This window comes from Corapipo altera, unplaced genomic scaffold (assembly GCF_003945725.1).
Source record: "Corapipo altera isolate COAL_440 unplaced genomic scaffold, ASM394572v1 62, whole genome shotgun sequence".
In the NCBI taxonomy this organism is placed as follows: domain Eukaryota; kingdom Metazoa; phylum Chordata; class Aves; order Passeriformes; family Pipridae; genus Corapipo; species Corapipo altera.
Window position 1 is genome coordinate 4,588,489 of NW_020884894.1, and position 9,996 is coordinate 4,598,484.

Sequence of the window (9,996 nt, forward strand, 5' to 3'; positions counted from 1 at the left end):
GACCCTCCTGGGTTGTTGGCGCCAGACAACAGGAGAACTCAGGCTACAGTAGATGTCCAAGACACACTCCCACCTCTCCCTTCAAAAAGACACCAAACCCAGGAATTTGGGGAAGAAAAGCCAGAAAAGCAGGGTTGGTTGTGATGCCGATGGCTGGCCAGGATGGAGCCATGACATGACTGCACTGCCGGGGCCAGGATTTTGGCACGAAGTGGGGATGCTGTGCTGCATGAGGCTGAGACAGCCATGTCGAGCAACACACGGCCAGAGGGCACCCCAAAACCCCCCACCCATCACCAGAAGTCCCTCCTCCGCTCTCCCCTTCCCAATTTCCTGGGCCTCCCTTCGCAGCAGACGGATGCTGGGTAAGAGGTGTGTCTATGGGAGCCGTTCTCGCCATGCAGCATCGCTGGTCTGCGTCGGCACTTGCCATCCCTGGGATGGGCTTTTGTGGCTGGACTGGGGGCACAAGTGGGGACAGACGGGGCTGAGCCTCTCCATGTGACACCGGCACCTCCGCCAGGCTCCCACACCTCCGCGAGGGACAAGGACATTGCCCAGCTGGCCTTGGCCAAGGGAAGGGGCCCCTGGTGGTTCCCCACCACTGGGCACAGCGAAGCCAACTCTTTTCTCTGCATTTTCCCCTTTTCCTCCCCCCATTTGGCTTTTGGCAGCGGAGCTGCCGTGGCGGCTGGGGTGCGCGGTGCCGGGGAAGGGCTGCCAAGCCTCGGCAGCCCCCCGCGGCCCCCCGGCCCACCGTGCCAAGGCTGGTGGCTGGCAGAAGGGCTGCCTGCGCCTGGCAGGGCTCCGTCAGCTGCGGGAGGATCCCTGTGCCGCGCTTGCTGCCAATTTCCCTGCGAGCTGGCACCACAGGCGGCTCTGGAGGCACCGGCGGAGAAGGCTGGGGAGGACGGATTGTGAAAGGGAGAGAGGAAAAAAAAAATAATGGACACATGCCATCGCTGGAGCGGCGAGGCTGCCAAAACGCCAGCAGGCAGCAGGGGCCAAAATCCACCGGTGGCAGAGAGGAGGGTCTGGCAGCGTGGGCACATGGAGAGCGGGCAGCACGGCAGAGGCACAGCGTGGCCGAGGCAGGATGGGCAGCAAACGGAGGAGCCGGAGACAAGAGAGGTATTTGCCTTCGTTTTCAAGGGTGTGCGTGTGCGTGCATGTGTCTGCAGCCGGGGCTGTGCATCCTGGCCGGCTCAGCGCATCCCGGCTGGCTCAGCTCCATGCAGGCTGCCCATGGCCTCCCTGGCTGTCCCGCTGCTCTCCTGCCGGGCCTGTCCCATGGCAGCCCTTTGGTCCTTCCACTGCTGTCTGGCACAGGCGGGCGAGGGCTCTGAGTGCCGGTCAGGCTTGGCTGGTGGCTACAGAGGGGATTTGCTGCATGCGGGGCTGGCAAGGGAGGTTGTGGCTTTGTGTGGTTGGGCTTTGTCTACCGGGGGCACGGGGCTGGGAGACACAGGGGCTGTGGGCAGGGAGGTGTGAGCCAAAGTCCTGCTGCCAGCAGAGCTGGCACATGGGGAATGTCCCCTGATCCCAAACTGGGACTACTGCAGAGCCGAGCCTGGTGGCTGAGTGAGGAGAAAGGGAGAGTGGGCAGTGAGTCCCCCACACTCACCACCATACTGGGGAGGAAGAGGAGGATTTTGGTGCACTGGGAAGCTCTTGGTCCATGACCATAACCTGCATGATGCCAGGGTCATAGCCACAGTGTGATGGGTGAAGGAGACAGGGGTGTGAGCACTTGTGGGAGCCTTAGGGAGGAGGTTGAAGGTGTAGGACAGAGCCTTGGTGCTGCCGCATGCTGGTCCAGGTTGCAGAGCATGCTGCCTGCCCCGTGCTGCAGAAGCAATGTTGGAGCCAGCAGCAGATGCCAGGAACACTGTGGTGTCACCGCTCCACAGGCACCATGTGAAGGCTAAGGGTCTCGAAGTGCCAAACCTGTCCAGTGCTAGGGAAAGGAGATGTCACTGAAGGGAAGCAGGGTTGTTGGCAATCCCAAATCTCACATCACCCTGATTCCTGCCTGATGCTCTGCACCCTGGCTGTGCCCAGTGATGTCCACTCTGCACCAATCCTACCAGGACAAACCTCCCTCAGGGTCCCTGACCTCAGCATCCATCATCTGCAGTAACCAGGGCAGGGACCCCAGCATCCAGCTTCAAGGGCATCAGCATGTCCCTGGGAGGGATGTGGAGGGAGGCAAGAGGAGATATCTCATCCCATCCCAGGCTCCATCATCGCTGGCTGGGCTGGTCAGCACCTGGCAACCCCAACTCTAAGCTGGAGGAGCAGTTCTGTCCATTCCTTCATTGGATATTTGGACTAAACACAGCACCCTGCTGCAGCCTGGTCCCCCAAAATGTCCCATGGAGAAGGATCAGAAAAGGTCCCTCCACCTGGATGGCACCACAGCAGCCCCTCCACCTCCCCAGAGCTGTCATTCACCGGAGGACAAAGCTCCACACCTTCCCTGCACTGCCCATCACAGGGCCAGAGGGGCAGGAACGCTCCCCATGTCACGGGATGATCCCCCCATCTCCCCCTCTCCCTCGTTTTCCTCCGTATTTCACAGTTCCTGCTTCCTGCACAAGGCAGGGGTCTCCAGGGACTCCAGCCAGATGTTCTCTGCAGCACACCACATTGCTTTCCTAATGAAATATTCATGGAGCCTCTCTGCCTCTTGCCATGAAAGCCTTCTGCAGCTCCCAGCCATGGAAACGCTGTGCAGGCAGCATTCCTGCAAAGCTCCCGGCCCCCTGCTTCCCGCTTGCCACCTCCATCTTCCTCTTCCTCCTCCCACCAGCCGTGCTGGAGTGAGGTCTTTGTCCCCTTTCACCTTGCAGGTGGACATAGCCAGGGCACAGCCAGGCCCGTGTGCTGGGGACACTGTGTCCCTACACGGCTGTTGCCCACCCCGAGGAGAGTCCCTCCGTGGCTGGGAGAAGGGGGCAGGGTGGTGCAGACCCCGGTGTGGGGCACGGAGGGGTGTCACCCTCCCTCTGCCCAAACCACCCCTGCTCCCGGTGCTCCCGCCGGCTCCCAGCCAGCCCACAGCATTAGCAATGCTGTGCGCCATAATCCAATTAGGTTGTTTATGCAAACAATCAGGTTTTATGTTTCGGTAAAAAGCTTAAATAACCTTAATCAAAGCAAAAGACCTGAAATTGTCGCCAGCAGGGGCTGTGGGTTTGTGGGTGGTGGGCGGGACACCCTCTCTGGCTTGTGACACCCTGCCTGGGTCATACCCGCCACTGGCAGCCCTGGGATCTCCAGGGGGCTCAGCACCAAGGGCCACATGGGAGATGCTCTGCTCCATCCCAGCATTGCTGCCAGAGGTTCAGAGCCATCCCACTAACGCTGGGGATTCCTGGTGCCCTTCAGCATCACGTCCAGCAAGCCCCAACCTGGCCCTCAAGTCATGGCCTGCTGGGACCTCTTGTCACCCCTGTCTCTAAATGTGGGAACACTGAGGTGTAGCATCAGGCTGGAAGGATGCAGGAGGTACCAGACAGTAACCAATCCAGCATGCTGCCACCATCCTACCTCACATCACCAGCCTCAGCTGCTCCAACAGCACCACGGCATCCCAGTACCAGGAGAAAATCCCTGCAGTTCCACCTCAGGTCAGTGTGAGGTGTCACAAAGGACTGTGCTGTGTCCCTGTGCCTGCGTGGGGATGGGCATGGTGAGTTGGGGAGCAGGGCTGGCTCTGGAGGGCCATGCCCGCTGGCACTGCCTCCCGCATACCCCGAGTTTCTGGAGGAGTAATAAGCTATGCATGTAGTGTAGAAATAAAACATGTTCTGCAGAACAAATGATGTTAATTTGCTGAGAGGCTCTGAAGCCGAGTATTAGCGAAATGCCTTGAGGGAGAGAGCAGCAGCTGTGCTGGAATTAATGGCAACGTGCCGAATTAGCACTGCTATGCATCATAGTCAGAGGGAAAAAATTACTGGAGAGATGGGGAAAACAACCCCCTCCATGTGCCAGCCCCGACCCCGGGGCACATTGCGGAGCGAAGCCGATGTGGTGGGTCCTGGTGCCCGGGGAATGCCCTTGCCCCGGCCCTGCCCAGGCACACCATGGCTCACTCTGAGCCCCATGGCCTCCTCTGCCAAGGTGTGTGTCCTCAGGAGTGCTCAGCATCCCTCTGGGATGGTCAACATCACTCCTGGGTGCTCAGCATTCCTGTGGGACACTCAGCATCGCTCTCATGTGCTCAGCATCGCTCCAAGACATCTGATGTTGCTCCAGGATGCTCAGTATCCCTCTGGGGTGCTCAACACTCTCCCAGGTGCTCAGCATCCCTCTGGGACATTCAACATTGCTCTTGTCTGGGATGCTCAGCATTCCTCTGGACCAAACCATACCATTCCATCCCACCCCTCTCCCAGGGACTGTCTCCTCTCAGATCTGCATCCCTGCTGCTCTCCCACTCCTTCCCCTTCTTTCCGGGGTATTATTCATCTCCTTGTCTGTTTATTTCTTCTCTTCACTCCTGGTGGTTGAGCACTGAAAGTCTGTAGCTCCTCATTGATTAATAACAGTGCATCTGGTTTACGGTTCCGCAGTCTCCTCCAGAGCATTCGTCTTCCTTCCCTGCCTCCTTCCTCCTGGCCGCCCACCACGGCATGGCCCGGCTGCCAGGAGCACGCTGCAGACTGTGTGTTACCTCCTAATGGATGGTTCCAGTAAATTCCACACCTCTGATGAATATTTAATGCCAGCTTCCATCCCTGCTGCCTGCCAGAGGGGGGTTGGTTTGGCAGGTACCACAGTGCTGCCAGCTCTCGTGGGAAATGGGGTTTAGCCCTTGGGTGGCTGAACTCAAGCCCATGCAGATGGCAGTGAACAGTTATCCCAGCGGAGGCTGGGACTGGTGACATCCTGAGTTGGTATTCCCGTGAATCCTTCATCATCCCGTGTGCCTGTCACAGCCTGTGGCTGCTCATCCCCAGCATAAAACATCTCCAAAAATAAAACATGTCTCTGTTTGTCTTGTCACCCTAAGTCTTTTCTCCTGCTTTTCCTCTGCAGATCCCAGTCTCGTGGGAGCAGCCCCTGCCTGGCCCTGGATGCCACTGTGTCACCCAATCCTGGGGCACAGACTCACACTTGGTGGTGCCATGGGCCATGTGACATGGCATGTGGATGTGCCACCAGTTTCGTCCTTGCTGGGATGTGCCAGCAACTGCTGAGCACCGAACCTGCTGGTACATGGCAACAGGAATGGGAATCCCCCTGTGACCTTCCTGCAGCCATCAGATTTCAGCATCCCCAGGAGTGAAGAAGGTTTATCCATTTGGAGGCTTATCCATGTGAACTCCAGTACACGTGGAGCTTTACCAAACACACTCAGGCCCTGCTGGCTGCCTCAGGGGCCAGGATTTTGCCCGGGAATGAGAAACGTGCTCCCATTCATGCTCTGGACCATGGGAGTGCAGAGGCTGATGCTGGCATCACCCCACAGGACCTGCATGGACACACCAAGGGCTGTGCCAGGAGCTCCTCTGCACACCTGGAGCACCATCAGTCCTAATCCTGACCCTGCTTCTCAGTGTTCAGGGAATGCTTTGGCATGTATTCCTCATCCCCACCCCAAGCCGGGAGCTGTGGGTGTGTGGGGCCATCACACCCCTCCATTCCCGAGGAATTGGGCTGGGAAATCTTGTAACTGCATTGATTTTGGAGTGGGATGGAGAAGCTGGGGGAGGTACTGTGGGGTGCTGGGGGTGCTTGGGGTGTGGGAGTGCCCGGGCACAGGCAGGGCAGCGGGAGCTGCCGGTCACTGCCAGGTTACATCTGCCGGGGCACGCAAGAGTGACTCCAGATGCATTAGAAGTGCCATGCTCCAATTTCAATTTCATCGTCTCACAATCATTTTCAGGCTCCTCTTAGTGCCACATTAACGAAGCCTGCTCGTTTGAATGCATAATTAGCCCAAGCATTCTACCTCGCTAATTTCGAAGCAAGGGGGGGGAGGGAAGAGGGGGGAATTTGCATATTAATTTAGCAGAGGGAGAGAAAAACTGTTTACCACTTGCTTCTTGCTGTTGATCACAGCGGACTTAACTCTTTCCCGGGTACCATCTGGAGCTGTGGAGCCGGGAACCCAGCCGGCACGTGGGACAGGATGCAAAGGTTACAAGGCAGCAATTAAATCCTCCTCGACCACCCTGGTTGCCTTTGGGAGCTGACTGGGAGCACTGGTGTTGAGGCTCCTGGGAGCACAGGGCTGGTGAAGGGCAGCTGAGGTGGTGATAGATGCTCCAAGGTGTTCCCCAGCCCTCCTCCACATGTGGTTCTGGGGTGAAACTGCCACTGTCACCTGCCCCAGGGTGGCAAAGTCCCATCCTGGGTCTGTCCCTTCCATCCTTGGCAAAGCCAGGAGAAGGGATTCCCAACAGCATCATCCCTCCTGCAAAGGACGGATGGGTCTGCCCTGTCACCCTTGGTGTGTCCCCTTCAAAGGGACACCTCTGTCCTCATATTTCCCTTAATTTTAGCATCATCCACCTGTAATATGGTGTTAGATGAGCATGTGCCATCCCCAAAATCCCTTTGGGTCTCATGGATTTGGTGTGCATGGGATGCCCACAGACCTGCTGCACCCACAGAGCACCCACAGACCAGGGTGGGCAGCCTGGTTGAGCACTGGCAACTCATTACACCTCCCCCCCATTACCACCCCTCTTCGTTTGGGAGTCCGTGGGTGTCTTGAGCCGAGGTTGGAGGTAATTTGTCTGTCTCCTGCAGTGGGCTGTCATCTCGCATCTGTGAATCAGTTCCATTTGCACTGCCATTAAAAAAACCTCAGATCTGACAGGTAGTAAAAAAAAACATTAAAAAATTGCAACAGGATGTTGGGAATATCACAAGCTCATTCCAGAGATAGCTAGATTTGAGGGTTGTCACAGCTCCGATGAGCCGTATTTTGGCCTTTGGACAGGTATTCCCATCTCATCTGGCCTTTGCACCTCCATTCCAGCTCCCCAAAATGACTTTCCACCCCTGGAGACCCACTGCCCCGCCATCCACTCTTTTCTGCTGGCTTGAAGCCATCCCAGTGCGTCACAGCAATTTGGGGACACCTCCATCCCTGGCATCCCTTTGTGACTCCTGCATCCCAGCTGGCACAGAGACATGCACAAGGGGTTTATCCATCACCCTGCTATGAGAACATGGAGCTGCATGGAAGGGGACATCCCAAATGTGGGTCTGGGGTCTCCAGAGTGGCCGGAGTGGTGCTGGGTTTGTGGTGGAGCGTGGGGCTGGCTCAGAGGGGGTTAACAGTTGATTACAGCCTTTGTCTCCGCATCAGTGTACATAATGCGCCCGCATTTGCATACTGCAGTGTGCGCTCAATTAAAATGAACTTTTAATTTCTTCTAAGTAAATTACTTCTTCCCGCTACGTGACGCGCACAAAATGTCAGAATAATGGGAGAGCCTTAATGAGCTGAGAATGAGGGCCAGGGAGGGGAATGCTGGGGGCTCCGGCTCCCCTCTGGGCTACTCCTGCCAGGGGAAAGGATGGATCCTGCTCTCTTCTGCCTTCCCTGCTGGGGCACGGGACATCCCTGCTGCCAGGATGTCCCCAGGGCAGGGCAGGTGTCCCCACCTCCTTCCCATCACCTTCTCCTTCCCGTGTTCCTACAAGGAACTGAGCTCTCTGGGTCCTGCCCGCATCCTGGCATCCAGAGATGTGTGGGGACACAGTAACATCCCTACAAGGAAATGAGCTCTCTGGGTCCTGCCCACATCCTGGCATCCAGGGATGTGTGGGGACACAGTAACATCCCTACAAGGGGCTGAGCTCTCTGGGTCCTGCCAGCATCCCAGCATCCAGGGATGTATGGGACACAGGGATATCGGAGTATCCCTGCAAGGGGCTGAGCTCTCCGGGTCCTGCACACATCCTGGCACTCCACATCATCCCAGAAATGCTCCCTGGGCCATCTTCTTCCCGGGATGTCCCAAGCCACCCACAGAGACTCACAGCCCGCTCTGTCCTTCCCACGGAGGATGCTCGGGGAGGGACATGGAGTACTCCATCCCGACCTTCTCGGCTGCCTCCCGCCCGGAGCCGGGGCAGCCGCGTGTCCACGGGGGCCAGATGGCAGGCGAGATTACTGGAATTTGATTTTCAGATAAATCACAAACCTGGATGAGCGAGTGCTGCTCCAGATGCATTATCCGTAATCCCTTGGAAGGGAACCTTTAGGAGGAGACGGTCCCTGTGCCAGCTCGGCAGCAGCTGGGTAATCCCGGCCGGCGGTACAGCCCGCACAGCCCGGGGGGATCAGCTGCTGCCCGGCCGCACCGCGGTGTGTCACCCGTGCTCGCCACGACCCACATTCGGTCCCGCCGAGCCCGGGCGGGAGCAGATGGAGCCAGATGGAATCACACCAGGAGCACACGGGCACCAGGACAAGCCCGTGCCCGCAGTGCCCGTGCCTGGTTGTCTCACCCGCTTTGCTCAGTGCGGCGGGAGGAGGGTGAGGGGATGCAGGGGAGCTCTCCCCATTCCGTTTCTCCCCTTAAGTGGTGCCCACAGCATCCCAGTGCTGCCCTTCACTCATCCCACTATGCCCAGTCTGCCCATACCAACAGCATTGCTCAGTTAAGTCCTAAGGATACAAGTCCACCCATTCCACCGAGTAACTGGGATGCAGAAATGACTCCCAGGCTGCAGGGCCAACCCTGGTGAAGCTGCTGAGGAAGTGGAGGGAAGGGACAGAGTGGCTCCAGCCCGGGCTTGGCACCTGAGGGAGCTGCTCCTTGAGACCCTGGTGCCTTGGGCTGACCAGGGGAACCAGCACCGCAGAGGCGGGGAGGGCAGGGGGGTGCAAGCCCCAGTATTCCTGGGAGTGCTCAGGGCTATGCTGGGGACTCTTCACTCCAGTTTGGGGTCATACTTTGAGAGCACATTGAATTTTGGGGGCTCTCAATTGGGCAGCAGCTTCCCCAAGCCCCATATTTGGTTCATCCCCACCTTTGGGAGCCGTGTCCTGCTGTTCCCCCTCTCCTTCAGCAGAACAAATTCAGGGACTCCCCAAATAAATGCAACCTGCAAGAAGTGGGGTTGAAGGATCCAGTATAAAGTCCCCCCCTCTCCCCGCAGTGCAGCCAAGCACAGTTGCAGACCCTGGGGCTGACCCTGATTTCCCAGGTGGTGATGGCAGGCTGTGTCCACTCCAAGACAGGACATTCATCACCCACCGGGAATGGCGAAACAGGCTCTGGCACAGACCCGTGACAGGAGGATGTGCCGATCAATGGGCACATTAACCTGAGTCTGTGCTCCCCCCGCCGAGGGCCAGGGGGTTGGGGGAGCCAGGGGGAGGCGGCAGATACTGATTCCTCTCCAGCTCCCTAAGGAAAAAGAGATGTGAAAAGCTGAGTGGGGAAAGCAAAGCTTTGTCTGGCTCCAGCATGGTCTGGGAATCTCACCACTACGTATATGAGGATGGTCCTCCCACACCTCAGTTGTCTCCCCTGAAAGGAAGGGTCCCCTAAGCTGGTTGTGACACCAAGAGTATTACCCAACGTGTGTTTGTGGGAGCCAACAGAAACATCAATCCATGGCCATCGCTGGACCCTGCTTTTTATTTTTTCTCCCCAAATCCCCTCTTTTTGCATCCTCATTTACAGGAAATGGTAGCTCATCTCTCTGGGATGGTGGTTCATCTCCCTGGGCTGGTGATCCATCCCCTTGGGCAGGTGGTACAACCCCTTGGGCTGGTTATCCACCTCCCCAACCTGTTTCCCACCTCTGCACACCCCCAGTGTGATGGAGCTGGGATGCAGCACTGCCAAACCCCATCCCTACTAAGGGCAGTCATTACCCATCCCCTTGTTGCCTCACCAGGCCTGGTCTCCCCCAGCCCCCCCCAGCATGGTCCCAGTGGCAGTGAGGGAGCACACGTTGGCTTTCCCCCCAATGCCAAAATTTACATTGAACCACAAATTAATTTCATAATTTTTT

The 9,996-nt window shown here is 57.6% G+C and overlaps 1 long non-coding RNA gene across 1 annotated transcript; it reads left to right on the top strand.

The window, feature by feature from the left end:
• Window positions 1-377: 377 nt before the first annotated feature.
• On the top strand, window positions 378-7,401 carry LOC113949006. Its single transcript, XR_003528304.1, has 2 exons — window positions 378-1,131; window positions 5,047-7,401. It is a non-coding gene; the product is annotated as an uncharacterized LOC113949006 (long non-coding RNA).
• Window positions 7,402-9,996: the final 2,595 nt, after the last annotated feature.